The sequence below is a fragment of the Mobula birostris genome, chromosome 25, assembly GCF_030028105.1.
Source record: "Mobula birostris isolate sMobBir1 chromosome 25, sMobBir1.hap1, whole genome shotgun sequence".
In the NCBI taxonomy this organism is placed as follows: domain Eukaryota; kingdom Metazoa; phylum Chordata; class Chondrichthyes; order Myliobatiformes; family Myliobatidae; genus Mobula; species Mobula birostris.
The window spans coordinates 29,665,703-29,687,659 of record NC_092394.1 but is presented as its reverse complement, the minus strand read 5'-3'; the positions used below and the strand labels follow the sequence as shown (position 1 = coordinate 29,687,659).

The 21,957-nt window shown below is 39.2% G+C and overlaps 1 protein-coding gene across 2 annotated transcripts in view; it reads right to left on the bottom strand.

Annotated features, from left to right (window-relative positions):
- LOC140187870 (rab effector Noc2-like) overlaps positions 1-21,957 on the bottom strand; it is a 256,759-nt gene that overhangs the window by 124,748 nt on the left and 110,054 nt on the right. The gene's annotated exons all lie outside the window — the stretch shown is intronic.

Below are 21,957 nucleotides of genomic sequence, written 5' to 3'. Positions count from 1 at the left end.
AGTGGACTAAGAGGATCTTGAGGAAAAACATTTTTACTATGCCTGTATTTGGAATCTTGATTACATTCCCTGGATATGTGGCAGAGGCAAGTTTCATTGGATACTTGAGAAAACTTTACAAAAATGCAAAGAAAGGCATGTTGATGTAACAATAGCGTTGCTCTGGTAGAGAACTGACACAGACATGATAGGCCAAATAGCCTGCACCTGAACTGTAACCTTTCTTCGGTTCTATGATCATTTTGCACTTCATATTACCTAAGAGCTACATAAGGTATATGCAAAAATGCCATGCAATTGCGATCTTATTGCCAGAAACAAATAGACATAATGCAGCTGGCTAAGTGGTTACTAAAGGCTGATTTATACTTGCGCGTCAAATTGATGCTGTAGGTACGGCATAGCCGCAAACCCTACGCAGTGCCTACGTGGATCCCTACGCCTTAGCCTGACGCGCACCTCTCCCAAAATGTAACTACACGTCACGGCAACACAGACTGCAACAACTGTGATTGGTCCGCTTGGTAGCATCGTATTTTCTCCTACACTGTAATAGCTTCCCATTGGCTGACTGAAGGGCAGGGAAGGAACTCTGGCTGCAATGCTTTCCATAAAGCTTTACAGACCTCCGAAATTATGGAGGACACATTTCGCTTTTATGAAAAAAGACACTCGCTTTAAACTTGTTTACCCCAAGAAAGACTACCATGACCATGAGGCCTTGTACAGGCAGGTGTGTGCGCATGCGTGACGTGCGAATACGTGACATGCACATGCGCGTACGTGCCCGAATTGCAAAGCAACGCAGCACACCAACGCACAAGTATAACGGTGTAGCCCACTTGCGTAGGCTACGGCATAAAGCTGGTGCACACAAGTATAAGTCAGCCTTAGGTGTTAAAGTTGTAAATGTTGTTAAGTACTATCTTCAAAGCAGCTTCAGTCAATGTTGGTAGCAGCCTAAAACACATCACATTTATTTCACAAGAATAATAAATTCCACTTTTATTTTCCTCCTCCTATTAAAAATACAAATCAAATTTCTTCGACATTGTGACTGAAGAGAGCACATAATTTAAAAACTGTTATACACTCATGAATATAATCTGTAGTTTGAGATTTCTTCTGAAGGAGTACAGCATATTCTTCCATTACTGAACTAAATTACAATTTGAGGGCACCCTCACAAACCTGTTTTTTTAAAATTCTGAGCACATTTTCTAATAACATCTGCAACATCAAACACAAAGTCTCAGAACACTTTTCTCAAAAAGTTAATTTCTTGTTCAATAACAAGGCCTTTGTTAACTATTCAATAAGCTACAAAATATTTCTGGTCTTACATTTAACTTAATAAAAACTTCAATCATTTCTGCAGATATCACAAAATCCAATTGTCCTGTAGATTAGTAAGAAAATAGTCCAGTTAAAATGAATAAAATTTCTATTCAACATATCCAAAATATCAACTAAACTTTTATTACTTATTATTATCTAAACATCACCTTTTATGTTGGGCTTTATCACCCATTCAAGCAGTAGTCCTAATCACAAGTGCTTATCCTATTCATATTGTTTAACTCCCTTGCTTTCAACAACCTACCTAATCAATGCATAAGTGCGTTCCTAGGCTTTTTCGACCATGTAGTGTAGCTCACAGCTTCAAAACTTCGTGTAAATTCTTCCTCTTCTTTACTATTTTAGTACAACTTGCAAACAAAAAATACCAGTCCCTTAAACCCCATTGCCAAATTATGGATGCATACAGTCAATTAAACCCTGTAGTTCACCACTGCAATCTGCCAACCATACTGAGAAACTACTCTTAACCACTTCCTCCCTGCTAATTGATGCGTAGTTCAAATAGCTGTTTTCTGTCTAATTTCCCATTGCTTCACCTTTTCAATAGTCTGCGCAATACCTTGTCAAAGTGCTTCTCATCTGCATCCATTGCATTTCCCCATCCATATACCAATTAATCAATATACCAATCTTTTAAGAGACTCCTGGATAGCTACCTGGAGGTTAGAAAAATAGAGGGCTATGGGTAAAGCCTAGGTAGTTCTAAGGAAGGGACATGTTCGGCACAGCTTTGTGGGCCAAAGGGCCTGTATTGTGCAGTAGGTTTTCTATGTTTCTGTTTCTATGTTCTAATTACATTCTCAAAATTTATTTTCTTAAATATAATTAACCCTGACATCAGATTTAAGCTTTCAATAATGTTCTGCTTAACTTAATGTTTAAGTAATTTTGTTTTAAAGATTCTACATTAGCTTCATTGCAGATGTCAAGCGAACTAATCTATTAATTTTCGGGATTGGCTTGGCTTTGAGTTTTGAAAATGGGTATCCTACTGGTTATTTTCCCAAATCAGTACCAAAGAGATCTATGAATTGCAATTACTGCTTTTTCTTTTCATGTTTTCCATAGAATGTTCTCACTAGCCAATTGCTCCAAAATATCTCTTATTTCACTTTTAACTTATTCAGTCATTATCCTCCAATCTCCACACCCCAGACATACACAGCACTGGATAAAATGGTTAACTATTCGCACTAGTTTTTGTTTTAACTTCTGCTAACGAACCAGCCTCCCCTAACAGCAATTATACTTACACACAACAATTCTCCTTCTAATATAGTTGGAGAAGGCCTTTCATCCCTAGGGATCTTTCAGTTAAATTCCCTGTCCAAGTGGTGACTAATAAACACAAATATAATGGAAGTAACTATGGTATGTCACTTACATTACAAGATATTTTATCGCATTTACAAAATCTCTGCCTCATGACATTAAAAAGCAGATGAAGGAGAAGCTTTCTGTTGCATTTTAATTTAATTATTAGAACAACAGAATCTTAATTTACCATTACTATAATTACATTGTAACCATTTCAAATCACAGCATTGTGGTCTGTTCTCCAGCTGTTGATATCACACCATGAGAAGTTGGATCAAAGCTAGTCTGTACTTCGATCATTCTCCATAGATCACAATTGCCTGACTATGAAGAATCTGACTCTCTGATCCACAATGTTCCACTATCATGATTGTAAATAACACAGAATAGTGCTACCCCATTTACTGACATTGAACAATCTGCAGCTTCTCATCTTGCTCCTTTTTCATATAAATGAATGACTGACAACTGCCAAATATAAATATGAAATGGGATGGAACGTCACATCTGTCTTTGATTTGATACATGGGTAACTTGAAGCAATCACACAGTGATGCAGAGACTGATTGTTTGTGGCTGCTCCACACTCAATCCATCAGTACTCACTAAAAATGCACTTACAAAGTGTTAGTTGAGAAAAATGACAGGGTACATTTAGGAAGCTGTTTCGTCTAGATGGAGAATTTAAAATTAGTAGGCATGGTCTGAGAATAATGAGTCAATCATTTACCAGTGAGATAAGGAGAAATTTCTCTTTTAAATTTGTGGAATCGTTTGCTTCCAAAGCATGTGAGTACTCTTATACTTAGTATATCCAAAACAAGATTTGAAGATTTTTGGGTACTAAATGGAAGTGCACAGGGCATGGTTTTATTGAATAAAAGAGTAGGCTGAAGGGGTCTTGTTGGCTTACTCCTAGTTTTATTTGTTACATTTTTACAAACTTTTTTTCATCTTCCTATAAAAATAACAACATGCATCAATAGAGTCTGCATGATTGATTATAAATATATATTATTAACAGAGGGAAACATCCTTGCCTGAATATAATTTTTCATTTAACATTTAGCCATATTAATTTCATGCAGATACTTGATTCCAGCCAAATATGAAAATACAGACATTACAGTAAAATAAAGTTAATGTCTGAACACTGATAAATATAATGGCATCAAAAATGTAAGCAAATCCATAGTTAACAGAAGTTAATTTTAGTTTGAAAATGCTGATTAATTTCTTACAGAAATCAGTGATGGATGAAGGCTATTATGCCACCTGCTGGAGCAAAACAATATTCAACTCTGGAATCATCAGTCAGTTGTAAGTTGGTATTTTTTAAAATTAGTTTTCCTGAACCATCGACTGTGGATGAATTCCTGGAGCCACTGCCACACAATCATCCTGCCTCTGACAACCCTTAGCTCTTGCTAATTGCTATCGAACACAACCGACATCAAGTACTATATCAGCACACCTAATTGTTGAGTGACCTGACCTGGATACGCTTGTCATCAAAATCCTTTTATCCCACTCTCTCCAATGATCCTACAATGGAAAAACTAAAAAAAACATTAAAACAACTTAATTCTTAATTTTTCTCCCTTTTTGCAGGAGAAAATAACCTAGAGATTAATCTTCCATTCCTGGATACTGCATAACAGTCATGATGTACTGGTAAATATTGCACGTGCACGCACGCACACACGCATGCACACACACACACAAACACATATGTGCATGCACACAGAGAAGGTCTTTTTGTCTGTGTAGCATTCACCAAGTTCTGGATGTACTCTGTTCCTAAATAGTGTCTCAAGAACATCCAATTTGTCTCTTAAAAATAAAAAGAACTATAGACACTATTTCCCAAATTCTTCATTGCAGAACTGTAGTAGTAGCCCTCACCCAAGATCAAGATCGTATAATGTCATTTTCAGTGCACAGGTGCAAAGGAGAACAATACAATTGTTACTCTGGGTCCGATGGAGCACAAAATAAAAACACAATAAGATAAAGAGCATAACAATAAATATAAATACATAAGATACTGTAGATTATATACTGTGGTAAACCATGTATATATGTTGTAACTCGGTTACCTGTCTGGACACACCCCTCTGTTGACTGCCCCTGTGGCTCCTCCCACAGAGTCCTGTATAAAGGTGTTTGCCTTGCCCCTCCCCCTCAGTCCAGGGGCAGACACTCACTGTGGAGGTCGTATTGTACAGCGAATAAAAGCCTTTCAGTATTTTACCAAACCTCAGTCTTTTGGAGTAATTGAAGGTGCTTCATATACATAGATTGAATGTATGCTAGGCACACAAGTGTCTGTACCTAAGGTGACCCAGACAGGAAATGATAAAGTAGTGGTGGTTGGGGTTGAGGAATGGGTGGGTTAGTAGCTGGGAATGTTGATCAGCCTTACTGCTTGGGGAAAGTAACTGTTTTTGAGTCTGGTGGTCCTGGCATGGATACTATGTGGCTTCCTCCCTGATGGGAGTGGGATAAACAATCCATGAGTGGGGTGGGTGGAATCCCTCATGAACCTACAGGCCCTTTTTCAGCACTTTACTGTATATATATCCTGGATGACGGGTAGGATGGTACCGGTGATACACAGGGTAGTTTCGACTACCTATGGTAGAGCCTTCTTGTCTGCCGTGGTGCAGTTTCTGTACCATGCAGTGATGCAAGTTACTCAGACGCTCTCTACCGCACATCTGTAGAATGACATGAGTATAGATGTAAATAGTCCAGCTCTCTTCGTCCTCCTCATAGGGCTGTTGGTGGATTTCCTGATTGTGTATAACGTGTACTGAGGCCATCAAAGGTGATGCGAGACGTGCACTCCCAGAAGTTTCAAACTGCTCTCCAATTCCACTGCAATGCTGCCGATATGAAGAGGGGTGTGAGAGGTGCGAGTCCTCCTGAAGTTAATAACCATCTCCTTTGTCTCATTGACATTGAGGAAGAGGTTACTTGCCTGGCACCAAAAACCAGCAAGCCAGCCTTCGTTGCAATCATGCAAACAAACAGCCATTATGGACAAATGGAGATACGGTATTGTTAAGATCAGAAGGAAATATGGTGACACCAAGACAGCAACTGCTATTGAAAAAGTTACATGTTTATATCTAAATCTCCGTGGGACAGTGTAGTCCTGAATTATCTCTGTAAAAATTAATTAGTATTTCCAAATGTCATGAATTAGGAGAATTATTTACTTTATGAGTTTGTTTAGCAATTTCACTAAATTAAAGCATCTAATAGTTAACTTTTATGTGTGGCTTACGCAGAACATTGCTACAATAGAACCTCAAATTTAAACTCAGATAATTTATATGATTCAATACCTCCCTTTGCAACTGGATCTTTGACTTTGTGACCAATAGACCTCAATAGACAGCAATACCTTTGCTATGATTATTCTCAACACTGGTGCCCCACAAGGCTGCATCTTCAGCTCCCTACTCTACTCCCTGTACATTCACAACTATGTGGCCAGACTCTCCCCTAACTCCATCTATAAGTTTGAAATTATACCACTGATGCAGGCAAATCATGCATCAAATCATGAGCCGTAGAACAGGAAGGAGATAGAGAGCCTAGTGAGATGGCGTCATGACAACAACCTTTCCCTCAGTGTCAGCAAAGCAAAAGAGCCAGCCATTAACTTCAGGAAGGAATCAACAGTACTGTGGTTGAGAGTGTTGAGAGATTTAAGCTCCTAGGAGTGAACATTACCAATAAGCTGTCCTGGTTCAATCATGTTGGCACCATGGCTTGTTAAACTCACCGACACCTTTACTTCCTCAGGATGCTAAAGAAATTCAGCATGCTTCCTTTGACCTTCAGCAACTTTTATCAATGCACCATAGAAAGTATCCTATCTGGATGCATCACAGCATCGAATGGCAACTGCTCTGCCTGTGACTGCCAGGAGCTTCAGAGAGTCGTGAACATGGCTCAGTACATCATGGAAACCAGCCTCCCCTCTATGGACTCACCTTACACTTCACTGCTTCAGTGAAGCAACCAATGTAACCTCAGATACTACTCACTCCAGACATTCTCACTTCTCTTCTTTCCCATCAGGCTGACGATACAAGAGCTTGAAATCACCTACTACCAGCCTCAAGAACAGCTCCTATCCACTGTTACACGACTATTGAAGAGTTCCCTCGCACCATAAGATGGACTTCTGATCTTCCAATCTACCTCATTATGACCTTGCATCTTAATATCTACCTGCAATGAACTTCCTCTGTAACTGTAATACTTTATTCGGTATTCTGTTATTATTTTACTTTGTACTACCTTAATGCACTGTTATAATGAATTAATCATTATGAATGGTATGATTTTCCACTGTAACTTGGTACACATGACAATAATAAACCTATTTATAACAAGGTGCAGGAGAAACTCTTCTACAATAAGAGCAATAATTATATTGGATAGAATTACATAAAGGAGATGCTCATGCTTTAGAGTAGGAGTTGGCAACCTTTGTGCCTCTGTGGGCCAGATCGTGTATTAATGACCAGATGGTGGGCCAGATAAATGCCATAAAACACTTGAAATATGGGAATTATTCATTTAAATACATCTAGTTATGTTTTGCCTCAAATTAATAAATAACACATGCTAGAAAATCACTTGTGCTTACCCCTGCTTTAGAGTTTATGATTTTATATACCTGTATTTTTGTACAGCACTCAGGATTAACATTGTCTCCACTTACTCATATTCCATTGGTCCACAGATTCCATGGGGAACTCTTTTTCTGAAATAACTTCAACAGGAGGCCAACATATTCCCAGGGGAAGAGGTAAACAGACACTGTAAACCTCAACAGCCATATTTCCATAAATGTAATTTTTTTTCTGCTGAAGTCCAAATGAGATCCTGTTAAAGCCATAACTTCAGAACCTTATAATCTTATTACTTGGGTGGATTTATGCTGTATATTGGAATCACCTTTATAGCACTGAGAACTAATGTAATTATATACAAAATAATTTCTCACTCTTTCCATAAACGTCTACATAGAAAATGTTATGAGGCCACCCATTACAATTTTAGACAGCAAAGCAAAAGCCCGTAAAAGTCTCATCATTATTGTTTGCATTAGTTTCGAGAAGTAATGGCTCACTATGCTGGGAATAGTAGTTAGTGAAAGCTTTGGTGAGTGAGTCCCATCACTCAACAGCGGATAGAAGCTGATAGTGACATCACCAGGGTCTTGTCACTAGGACAGTGAATGCATCTCACATGCACTCTGATAATATTTTGTTACCTTATTTGTAATAGTACTTTGTTTTATGCGCTGTGCATGATATATGTTTTGTGGGTACTCCATGGTCCGGAGGAACGCTGATTTATTTGGCTGTATATATGCACAGTCAGATGAACTTGAATTTGAGCATGATTAGCATTCTGCCAGCTTTCAGAAGTTCTCCACGGACTGTTGCAAAATGCCATTATCTGATTCTTTTCTCCCCTTCAAATCTCATTCAGCAATTCCACATCCCCTTGCCGTATGACATGGAGAATAATGTGATGCTTAACTACATCAATAATGATGTTAAAATGCCTTAGTTCTGTATGTGCATGGTTACGCATGCAAAACTAAGGCATTTTAATATCACTATTGATCCTACAGGTTTCTAACATCAACCTGCTACCTATTTACAATATCACCAAAACAGTTACAGATTAGCAATATTACCAAACATTGTTTCCAGCATTTTCCGTTTTTATTTCAGAATTCCAACATCAACAATTTTTTTCTTTGATTTTCATTGCAGAAACAGACTTTGAGGATCAATATACATTTTGGAAAGATAGAAAATGGAACATCATTTCATGATCAGTGGCTAATTGGCACCATTTTTCACTCCCCTGCTCAGTCTGAGTGATGCCCCATTCTGAGAGTGAACATTTACTTTCATGTCCATTCTGAAGCAGCACACTCTGATCTAAACAAAGGGCACGAGGAACCTGAGAGATCAGGCTACTTACTGCTTTTATTGTTTCTGTTATTAACACAAATGAAAGAAACAACATTCAACGCATCTTCTTCACTACAGTTATTAGGAACCAGATAACATCTGATTTTTACTGTCTATTGTCATTACTAAGTAATGGAATATCTTACTGCAGCTAAAACGAGCTGTTCATTTCTTCATTTCATTACACTGATTAAGAGTATCTTTTTCTATGTTTGATAGAATTCCCATGAAAATCGCTCAACATTGCCCTTTGTTGCTGGCATTATAAACATGAATTTATATCTGAATGGCTTGCATGTATTTATGTAACAACAATAGAACCAACTCATAGGAGGATCACAGACAAGAGAAAATCTGCAGATGCTGGAAATCCTAGCAACACACACAAAACGCTAGAGGAACTCAGCTGGTCAAGCAGCATCTATAGAAAAGAGTAAAGAGTACACCTCATATTCTGTCTGGGCAGCCTCCAACCTGGTGGCATTAACAACAATTTCTTGAATTTCCAGTAATTGCCCCCCCCCCCTTCACCATTCCCTATTCCTGTTTCCCTCTCTCATCTTATCTCCTTACCTGCCCATCACCTCCCTCTGGTGTTCCTCCCCTTCCCTTTCTACTGTGGCTTTCTGTACTCTCCTATCTCCAGCCCTTTACCTCGTTCATCAATTGACTTCCCAGCTCTCTACTTCACCACTCCCCCTCTCCTGAAATCACATCACTTACTACCTTGTATCTCTTCCTCCCCTCTTTACTCTGACTTCTCATCTTTTTTCTCCAGTTCTGATGAAGGATCTTGGCCTGAAATGTCGACCGTTCACTCTTTTCCATAGATGCTGCCTGATCCGCTGAGTTCCTCCAACATTTTGTGTGTGTGACTCATAGGAGAAGCCTGGACTAGTTATTCAAGAGCTGTTCAATTTAGTAGCACAGCACCACCATTTGTCCATAGCTCTACAAGTTCATCCCTGTCCAGTCCACAGACATCTGTTCATTGAAATCACGTTCAGTAATACTTTCATACTTCTTCAGCTAGATTTGGTCATTTTCCATTTAACAAACAACAACGTCCAAAAAAATCAATGCCTATAGTAGCTCACTACTCATTACTCTCCAATCAAAATAAACATCCATTCAGTATTAATTCTCCCACCAGGCAGGCATCTGTAAATGTAGTGTGTTTGGTAAATTGCTTTTTGAATGTCTACGAGTTATTGATTTAATGCACCTCTATCATTAATCCTTTCTGTTAGTTCTTCAAAAGAATGCCAGGTCGGACAGACAAATCCATGCTAACTTAAGTTTCTCACTCCCCACTTTCTCAAATATCAATTAATACCCTACCATGATAGGTGACTGACAAGCCTAGTAAATAGTTCCACAATTTTCTGATTTTATAACCGTAAGAAATCAAACTCTTTTCTATAACTGAAATCCTTCTCTTAACATTGCCACTTTATAATATTTCTCAAGCAGTTCACACTCGCCATTCTTCCAACCTCTCTTGATGCACAGTACATTATCTATTTATAAGCACCATGCATAGTTAATCTCTCTTGGGTTGTAACTATTTTAATAATAATAACAAATGCAATCAGATTTATATCTCCACTACCATGACAACATGTATTATCTCTAATGCAGGAATTTACCTCAATAAATTGGCAAATGTTTCGTTTATGCATCATGTTCATTTGCAAATCGTTTCTGTTGCTTCCGAAGCAGAAACAACGAATGATGGATTAATTCAAGTTAAGGTTCAAAGGTATTGAACTCTAACTAATCTAAATAAAATAATAATAAATCACGGTGAGTGGTATATAGGAAAAGCTTCTATAAAGTCAAAGAAAACTTTTCCATTAGGGAGCCCTTTACCATTAAAGGCCACTTAGAAATTAGTATGTTACATCAGTGTCTCTCACTACAATAATAAAGCCTAGCTTTAAAATCTTAGTTTACTGAAGAATAGGTCCAAACATTACAATCTGATCATATTTTTCTCATAGATATGAGCAATGTATTTCAAAATCTGGACCAGTGTTGATCACAGTTATCTAGTCAGTATCATGCAGCTGAACCGCAATTTTAGCTGATGATGCAGTTACCTATGCACTGTGAAATTTATGAGTAACGATTACCGTAATAAACTAGCTACCTCGGAAAGATGCCAAATTGTTTCAGAGATAAGCAAGTGATCCAATTTATCCAATAAAACTCTGGAACCCACATGGCAAGTAGATATGGATGAAAGAATGATTGAACTTATCAGTTATTCTGATAATGTGATTAGAAAGCATTTTATGACAAAAAGCTGTATTACTAAAGATGAAGGGTGCTTACATGGAATGTAAAGTCATAGTTAATTTGCTTTCAGCTTTCAATACCTGTCAGTCTTAACCAGTCACTATTTGATGAAGCAAATCAAAACTGAAATTCATGAATTGAAATTCACAAATTGAAAGATGATACCAGTCTTACTTACAAGTGACACTGAATGCAGACTGACTGAACACTTAGGATCGATTTGAACTGCCAGATCAATTCTTTAAAGCCGGCAGTAGTGGACATCATTATTGACCATAGCTCATTAATAATCAAAGCTCTTAGCAGATGAAAAACCAAAGAGGTGTTTCTCACTCACAAAACAAAGAATTCTATATTCTTCACAAAACATCACCATTTCCACTCCAAAACACACAATGCATCCCAAACTCAAACCTAATTATATCCCATATCCTTTTATATATTGATAAAATATCTATCCCTAAAACAATTCCCACATTCTCAACTCATATCCCTGTGACCTCAGTCTCAGAATGAGATATTTGTTGTGAAATCCAAGTCTTTGCTTTTCCAAATTTGAAAATTCCCCTCCCCAGAGTAACTTAACACGGCTTTCCCTACTTTGCATGCCTATTCACGAACCTATTAGGTCTATTAATTACTTAAATATGATGATAGTAAAGCACCCTCTAGTGATTATCTTTTTTCTATTTTGCCTTTGCACTAGCCTGCCCTGCTATCCCTCAGTATTTGTTTTAAACTGTTCATCACCCACTTCGGATGATGGATCATCAGCTTGAGAACTCAGTTCTTTTTCTGTCCTACCCACCGGGTGTTTCCAGTATTTTGTTTCAATCTTACGCTTAAAGCTCCCACTATATTTCACTTTCATTGGGTGATCAGATTATTTCTTCCATTTCCTTTTGTTCTATTCAATATCAAGGAGATATTTGATTTCCAACTTCCTTTTCCCATGACTAGTCCACACCCAAAACTAATAAAACCCTCTTCCTTTCATGAACCTTGTAAGTATTTCCAATGTGTTGTTTATATTATTTCTTCAGCATTTATATTTTTCACCTATTATTTTAAGTACTATTATTTCCCTTTCCTGAAAAAGTTTAAACTGCATCATCAAATTTTAACTATTTCAAAGGGCTCCAATTATTTAAAGGAGAAAACAATCGAAGTGTTAAATTGCAATAAAAAGCTTATTTGATGGAAGCTCCTAAGTATTAATGAAGATTTTACTTTTGAGGAATTAAATTCCACAATTTTCTTTGTTTATCCAAAGGAGAAAAATACACTTGCTTGATTGTTACATATGCTTGTATGGAACAGGTAGTTCTGGATTTGGCATTGTGTAGTGAGGCACACTTGATTAGAGAACCAAAGGTAAAGGAACCCTTAGGAGACAGTGACCATAATATGATAGAATTCACCCTGCAGTTTGAGAAAGAGAGGCTGAAATCTGAGATAGCAGTATTACAGTTGAGTAAAGGTAAACCGCAGAGGCATGAGTTAATCGGAAGGAGACACTGGCAGGGAAGATGGCTGGAGTTTCTGGGAATAATTTGCAAGCCCACAGCAGAATTTCATCCCAAGTACACTAAGTCAATAGAGAACAACAGAATAAAAACTATAAAGGGTAAAGGGTAAACTAACCAATAATATCAAAGATTCATAAAGATGTGCAGATATATTAAAGGCCAAGAAAGAGGCAAGATACTTAACCACTGTTACGTATCACTGTTCCACAACACTTACAAAGCTCTCCTTTGCCCAGCTTTTGGAATATCAGATCACTCTTTGATCTTGCTTTTACCGACCTACAGGCAGAAACTGAAACAAGGGGTGGCCAGAGTTAAAACCGTCCACTGTTGGTCCAACCAATCAGTCTCCATGCTGCAGGACTGCTTCAATGACATCGACTGGAATGTCTTCCATGATGAGGATGTCTCCGAGTTCACTGATGGAGTCACGTGCTTCATCCGGAATTGCATCGATGATGTTATCCCCCAAAAGTCAGTAAGGGTCTTCCCAAACCAGAAACCCTGGATCAATAGCTCTGTGTGAGCAGCACTTACAGCGCGACATAGAGTTTGCAACACTGGAGATCAACTAGAGCTCAAGAAAAGTAGCTATGATCTGCACAAAGCTATCAATGCTACAAAACAATACAGGGTCAAGAGTGAGTCAAGATTCACAACGAATAGCACACATGACTTGTGGTGAGGGCTCCATACCATAACAGACTTTAAAGCGAAACGTTGTGGTGCTGCCAACATCACGGCCTCTCTACCAGATGAGCTCAATTGCTTTTACGCTCGGTTCGATGTCACTAACTCTGAGCCTCCGAGGAAAGCCACTGCTACAACCCGCAACCTGGTCATCTCTGAGGCTGAGGTACACAGATGTTTCCAATGAGTGGACAGTCACACAGTTGCGGGACTGATCGGCATTCCAGGGTGAGTATTCAGGACGTGCGCAGCACAGCTGGCAGGTGTGTTTGCAGACATTTTTAATCTCTCCCTCTCCCAATGTAGAGTGCCCTCCTGCTTCAAATTATCTACTATTGTCCCTGTACCAAAAAAGACCAAGGTAACATGCCTGAATGACTGGCGTCCTGTCACACTCACCTCAATAATAAGCAAATGCTTTGAGAGGCTGGTCAAGGACAACAACTGCAGCTTGCTACCACCCACACTGGGCTCCTTACAATTTGCTTACTGATCAACAGACGATGCAATAGCCACTGCTCTACATACCATCCTTACACATCTGGAGAAGAAGGATGCTTATCTGAGAATGCTGTTCAGCATTCAACACCATAGTTCCGTCCAGGCTCGACAAGAAGCTCAGAGACCTCGGCCTTCACCCTGCCTTGGGTAGCTGAATCCTGGACTTCCTGTTCCTCGGCATCCACATCACTGAAGACCTCACGTGGTCTGTACACACCAGCTGTGTGGTGTAAAAGGCACAACAGCGTCTCTTTCACCTCAAACAGTTGAAGAAGTTTGGTATGGACCCCCAAATCCTAAGAACTTTCTACAGGGGCACAATTGAGAGCATCTTGACTGACTGCATTACTGCCTGGTGTGGGAACTGTACCTCCCTTAATCGCAGGACTTTGCAGAGAGTGGTGTGGACAGCCCAGTGCACTTGTAGTTGTGAACTTCCCATTATTCAGGACATTTACAAAGACAGGTGTGTGAAAAGGGCCTGTAGGATCATTGGAGACCCAAGTCACCCCAACCACGAAATGTTCCAGCTGCTACCATCCTGGAAACGGTACCACAGCATAAAAGCCAGGACCAACAGACTCCAGGACAGCTTCTTCCACCAGGCCATCAGAATGATTAACTCACGCTGATTTGAGTCTATTTCTATGTTACATTGACTGTTCTATTTATTATAAATTATTATAAATTACTATGATTGCACATTGCACACTTAGACGGAGATGTAACATAAAAATTTCTACTCCTCAGGTATGTGAAAGATGTAAGTAATAAAAGGGTTTTTTTTCAGAATGGCTGATGGTGACTCGTGGAGTTCCACAGGGGTCAGTGTTGAGACCATGACTTTTCACATTGTACACTAGTGACCTGGATGAAGGAATTGATGCCATTATGACCAAGTTTGCAAATGACATCAAGACAGCTAGAGGGACAGATAATGTCACAAAGGCAGGCATCTGCAGAAGAATTTAGACAGGTTGGGAGAGTAGTCGAAGAAGTGGCAGATGGAAAACAAGTGTAGAGAAGTGTGGGGTTATGCACCTTCACAGAAGGAATAAAAGAGTAGATTACTTTCTAAACAGGGAATGATTTCTGAAATTGGAGGCACAAAGGGACTTGGGAGTCCTAGTTCACAGTTCCCTCAAGGTTAACTTGCAGGTAGAGTCAGTAGCAAGGAAGGCAAATGCAATGTTCGTGTTCATTTTGAGAGGACTAGGATATAAAAGCAAGGATGTACTGTTGACATTGCTCAGATCACGTTTGGATCATTGTGAGCAATTTTCTCTTTCTCTGGCTATCCATCCCATAGGATAATGATGGTTCCTTTCAGTCAGTTAGTGGAGTTGACCCCACTTCTCAGTAAGGAACAGCTTATGTGTGAATGGATTTTAGGTGAGTAGGGGGTTGCACAGGTCCAGACCCACCCTCTCGACATCCCCTCCTGGATCCAGCAGCATGGTGGGGTCCAAGATGGCTAGGGGAAGTTCTGTTGCAGTGAATGGCCAGACCAAGCTTCGATGCGAGGGATGCCCTTTCCACGCTTCACAGCACGTGTTTGCTAGATGGCTGTTGACCCTACGAGAGGGTTTATCTGCCCTTTGACAGGTCTTGTTTTTCATCCTTCAGGGTGTCTCGCCACCCTTCTCACCAGGCAAGCCTGGTGGGGGAGCCAATTTAGTCGGCGACCACCCAACCATGCGACAGGCAGTACTGGGTTACACGGTACCAGTAGCACTCAGATGAGTGACCTGACATGCAATTTTAAGCTCTGTATCTAACGAAGGATGTCCTGGCCCTGGAGAGGTCCAGAGCAAATTCACAAGAGTGATCTCATGAATAAAAGGATTAACATATAAGGAACATTTGATGTCTCTGGGCTTTTACTTGGTGGTGTTCAGAAAGATAGAGAGGTAATCTTCTGGAAACCTATGGGCTAGTGAAAGGCCTGAAGAGAGTGAACATGGAGAGAAAGTTTCCATTAGTAGGAGAGTCTAGGATCTAAGGGCACTACAGAGTAAAGGCACTTTCCTTTAGAACTAAGATGAGGAAGCATTTCTTCAGCCAGATGGTGGTTTGTTGGTACAGGGGGCTGCAGAGGACAAGCCACTGGGGGCATTGATGCAGAGATTGATAGGTTCTTGATTGGTAAGGGGGTTAAGTGGTACAGGAAAGAAGGTGAAAAAAAGTGTTATAAAAAAAACCATGATTGAATGGCAAAGCAGACTCAATGGGCCAAATGGCCCTAATTCTGTTCCTATACATTATAGTCTTATACCAGGTGATGAGGTTAATAGTGACCAGGCTCCAGTGTATATTACAACATTACATCACAGGAGGTGGTGTCAGTAGAGGGCACTGTACACAAGGAAGAAGTGGATTCAGAGGATTGTGAGGTCATGGCAAAACAGACGTCCAGAGAGCACATTGTGTGGAGATACTGTACATGAGGAATTGGGATCCGGCAGTGCTGGAGTGTGTCCTCATGTGTGAGACAAAATGGGAAGCTCTGGGAAGCAACAGGAACATTTATATTCCTGCAGGAGACTGAGAAAATGTTATCCCAATATAAGCGCAATGTCAGCCAGACATGAAATAAAGATTGAAGATTAAAGATTAGCCTTATTTTTTCACATGTACATTGAAATAACAAAACATACAGTGAAATGCATCATTTTGCATCAATGACCAACACATCTGAGGCTGCACTTGGGACAGCTGCCAAGATATGACTACAAAAATCATAATTATCCAAGTAGAGCCTCCAATTGTTAGCGGCAAGAAGGACTGTCCTTTTGAGTGAGCGCATTGCCAGTTCAACACTCTGATTAACCGTAAGAAAAATGTTTAAGTTATTGGTGAGTCAGCCAGGCAATTGTCCACATGATCAGATAATATTCTACTGTTTTCTAATCATTGCACTGATATTGTATGATTGTGAAGTAAAGAACTTGAGCAATTTCCCTCATCTTGTAATCATAAATATTAAAACAGTTTGAGCTATACAGTACATGTAATATAGTCCAGCCAATAACTTTTTTTTTAATCTTACGTGGAGTAAATTGATAAGTTCCTTCTTCCTTCCATGTAGATTGGAGAAAAGATCCAATATTCTTTAAGGTACATGTACAATGTACCGGAATTTCCAATAATACATTCCGAGGCACTGGTCATATCTCACCATTCTTAATTGAATCTAATTATTTTTGCTCTTTATCACCCCAGGAATTTTATGCATAAAATGGACAGAAAATCTCTTCCCTCCATTATTATCTACCCAAAAAATTGAGCAACTTAAACTTATTACATTTTGCCAATAAGCAGAATGTACACAATATTTTAAATGTTTACAAAAGACTGTGCATAACACAACTTTATTCAGTTCTCTAACTTCTCTTCTTAACAAATATCAACTTGTTTTATTAAAATTGGGCATTGTCCTTATCGCCTCAATAGGACAAAAAGTGAAGACAATTTTCTATCAACGTGACTAAGTTCTCATGTAGTGCTGAGGAAATACCATGTTCTAATGCTTTGGAATGGCAAGTCTAAACTACAAGTTCCTGTATTTATTATTGGTCAATGATCTCTGCTCCCCACCACTGAGCACATCTGCAAGTAGCACTGGCACAAGAAAAGCAGCATCCATCATCAAGGACCCCCACCATCCAGGCTGTGCTCTCTTCTCACTGCTGCCATTGGAAAGGAGGTACAGGAGCCTTGGGTCCCCCCTCCCCAGGTTCAGGAACAGTTGTTACCATCAACCAGCAGGCTACTGAACCAAAGTGGATAACTTCAGTCACCTCAATTCTGAACTGATTCCATAACCTATGGACTCACTTCTAAGGACTCTACAAATCATATTCTCAGCTTTATTTACTTAATTATTTTGCAGGTTATATTTCATTAGGAGGTTGAGGAGAATTAGTATGTCACCAAAGACACATGCAAATTTCTACAGATCTACCAGGTAGAACATTCTAATTGGTTATATTACTGTCTAGTATGAAGAAGCCACCGCCCAGGATCAGAAAAAGCTGCAGAAAGTTGTAAACTCAGCCAGCTCCATCATGGGCACTAGCCTCCACAGCATCCAGGACAACTTGAATAGACGGTGCCTCAAAAAGGCAACATCCATCATCAAGGACCCTCATCACCCAGGACATACCCTGTTCTCATTGCTACCACCAAGGAGGAGATACAAGAGCCTGAAGCCACACACTCAGCATTTCAGGAACAGCATCTTCCCCTCCGCCATCAGATTTCTGAATAGACAATGAACCCATGAACATTTCCTCAGTATTTTTCCCTTCCTTTTTGCACTATTTATTTATTTTTATATATATATATAAAATTATTATTGTAATTTAGCATTTTTATCACTATATATTGCTGCAAAACAACAAATCTCACGACATATGCCACTGATATTAAACTTGACTCTATCCAAGGATGATCTGAAAATGGAATCTGAGTACTTCCTTTGCATCAGAAGCTGCAGTAAATAATACGATATTTAGTTTGCCTTTATTAAGCAGTCTCCACGTTAGTAATCTTTTCAGAATAGGAAACAAACATCTGGCTTGTTCCATCATTGCATCTTTCAACAAAATATAATTGGGCACGTAATGGATTATTATCAATACTCAGTTCATATGTAGCAGGGGAGAATGAAAACCGAGAATTCTCTAGTAAGAAGAGAATTTCATTATGAGGGAGGGAAGGGAGAGAGGGGAGGGAGAGAGGGAGAGAGGGGAGGGAGAGAGGGAGAAAACTGTTATCTTTAAAAAAGTGTAGGTGCAGAAAATCAATTACTAGAGATGCATGAAGATAAAACAATATAAAATAAAAAATCAGCCTACAGTTCACAATAGCTGGAAGTAGATATGGCACAAGCAACCCCAACAATTATTTTAATTGTGTGGGGATGCCTGGACAGAGGAATAGATATCACTTCCGTCCTCCCCTGCATTTTCTCACATGTTGACGCCAGCGTTTTATGCACCAGCTCCTTAAGCACCAACTCATTTCTCAACAGTGACATGAAAGCTGCAGATTTTGAACGTAGTTCAAAGTAAATTTATTATGTAATTATATATAATGTCACCTTGAGATTCATCTCCTGTGGGCATTCATAGTAAATACAAAGACACTATAGAACCAATGAAAACCCGCATACAAGACTGAACAAACAACCAATGTGCAAAAGACAGCAAACTGTGCAAATACAATAGATAATTATAATAATAAATAAATATCCAGAACATGAAATAGCTCACTGATGGGGTGAGTGACATTATCCCCTCTGGTTCAAGAGCCTGATGGTTGAGGGGTAATAACCGTTTCTGAAACTGGTGATAGGTGTTCTGAGGCTCCTGTATCACCTTCCTGGTGGCAGTTGTGGAGGAGGTGTTGTTGCCAATCCAAACTGTCTGGGATCTGTAAGTGAGGAAATCGAGGATCCAGTTGTACAAGAAGGTACTACAGCTTAGGTGTTGAAGCTTACTGATTAGTTTTGAGGGAATGATAGTATTGAATGCAGAGCTGTAGTCAATGAAGAGCATCCTGATGTGTACATCTTCACTGTCCAGATATTCCAGGTTGAATGACAAGCCATTCAAATAGTATCTGCTGCTGACATGTTGTGATGGTAAGCAAACTGGAGTGGATCCAAGTCACTACTCAGGCAGGAGTTGATAAATTTCAATACCAACTTCTCAAAGCACTTCATTAGTGGATGTAAGTGCTACTGAATGATCGTCATCGAGGCAGATTACCACGTTCTTCTTAAGCACTGATATAACCGAAGCATGCTTGAAGCAGTTGGGTACCTCAGACTACTAGAGCCCGGTGTTAAAGATATCATTGAACACTCCAGCCAGTTGATCAGCACATGTCTTTAGTTCTTGGCTAGGTACCCCATCTGACCCAGATTCTTTCCGAGGGTTCACTCTCATGAGGGATGCTCTCACGTTGGCCTCAGAGACTGAAATCACAGGGTCATCAGGGGGCTGTGGGAGTTCATGAAGGTGCCTCCATGTTTTGTTGGTCAAATCAAGCATAAAAGGCATTGAGCAAAATCTTGATGTCACATATGCCATTTGGGTTTATTTTGTAGGAGGTGACAGCCTTGAAGCCCTGTCACGGCTGTCGAGCATACTTCTATGATTCCAGTTTTGTCTGGAATTGACACTTCACATGTGAGATGACTTTCTGCAGGTCATACCTAGATCTCCTGTACCTTACTTGGTCGCCAGACCTGAACACCACTGATCTGGCCATCAGCAGATTATGAATTTTTTAGTTCCACCAGGGCTTCCAGTTGGGGAAGACTTTAAGATATTTTGTAGGGACACATTCATCCATGACTGACTTTATAAAGTCTGTGACAAGTATGACATATTCGTTCAGATCCTCTGATGAGTCTTTGAATGTGGCCCAGTTCACTGACTCGAAGCAGTCCCATAGCCTCTCCTTTGCCTCCTGAGACCACCTATTCATTGTCCTTACTTCCGGAGCCTCGCTCTTTTGTCTCTGCCCTTCTGCATGCAGGGAAGGACAGCCAGATGGCCTGATTTCCCGAAGTGCTCCACGAGGGATACACGATTCTGTGTGCTAATAAGGATAGTGCCCTTTCAATGCATTTTTTTCAAAACTCTACAAATTCGTTCATGTGATCTAAATGAGTATTAGTGTTAAAATGGATTATCTGATACAGATTTTCCCCAGTCTCTCCAATTTCCACCAGCAGAGAAAGAAGTTTACATCTCATCACCCAAGACAACTTTGGTTTGTGAATGACAGCAAGCAAACCTTCAGTATCTCTTGAGGAATTTCGCATGGAAGACTCCAGGCCCACTTCCCTATAGGCAATATCTGATGCAGAAATTAAAGCAAGATTTACATCCAATTTGTGCACAGAGAACGTGTGCCAATGGATTAAGTACATACATTTTACCAGCAGAAGGACTTACTCTAGCAGGCTTATTTCATTGGAAGTTTTAATTGAAAGGAATAAATCTCACTTGATTGCTTATTTTAGGATAGAACAAAAAGTGAAAAAGATAAAGCCTGCACAGTGCCATAAGTATTTTAAACAATACACTCAAAAAATAACACATTTTGGATTCTTTGTTCTGTCCTATTTCAGTTTGTTTCAATCCAGAATACAATTTTCATAAGATCCAAATCTCCTTGAATTTACCGTATATGGATTTGGAGATTTCAAGAATTGGTAAATATCTGGATAAACAACTTTGTATTCATACATAGTTCAACTGGGAGTGACAGGGCATTCCTCCTGCACTTTGCCTGTGGCTGTAACACAGTTTGCTGCTATGTTCTGATGATTAATTCTGAGATCACATTACAATTGTATGAGGATTGAACACTAATTTCCCATAAGAGATGGTAGAAGTGGTTAAGGAAGTTTTTTTTAAATAACATTTTCATGCAACCTTTTATCTTTTTTAAATAATTGTTTAGATTGCTTTCATATTTCCTTTATTGTCATTCTCCTCTTGAGAAACACCTAGCTATGGGTTTTTCTTTAAAAATCCTGGCTCTCTATGCTGTGTTTCTATGGGGTGACAGAAGGGGATTGTAAATCAGTATCTTTACTCCCTTGAGGAGTATGGCTCATTAACGATTCTATCCACATTGCCCTGTCTCAACTCAGAAACTCTACGCACCATTTTTCTTTAAACAAAAATAAAAGTGACACAATTAAATTTATATTTTGAAAGGAAGTATGGATTGCATTTTAACTCCTACAAGATTCAGAAACAGCTCCTTCCCCTCTGTCATTTGATTCCTAAATAGACATTGAACCCATAAATACTACCTCACTTTTTAAAATATTATTTCTTTTTTACACTATTTTAATCTAACTATGTACATATATGCAATTGATTTACTTTTTTTCTTTCTATATTATAATGAATTGCATTGAACTGCTGCTGCTAAGTTAACAAATTTCACATCAAATGCCGGAGATAATAAACCTGATTCTGATTCTGATTCTGACATATTCAATTGAAACATTTCCAATATCAATTGTCCTCTGCGCAGATTGGATCTACTTTCTGTTAGAATATATTACACCAGTTTTTCCTACTTCAAACTTCTCTCCAGAGCAATCAGTATTTGAAGTAGAAATTGAAACCATACATAAAGCCTGCAATTTTGAGCCTCCTTGCGATTTTCACACACTCCATCTCTCCTGTTTCCTGTCAGGTCATTTTGAA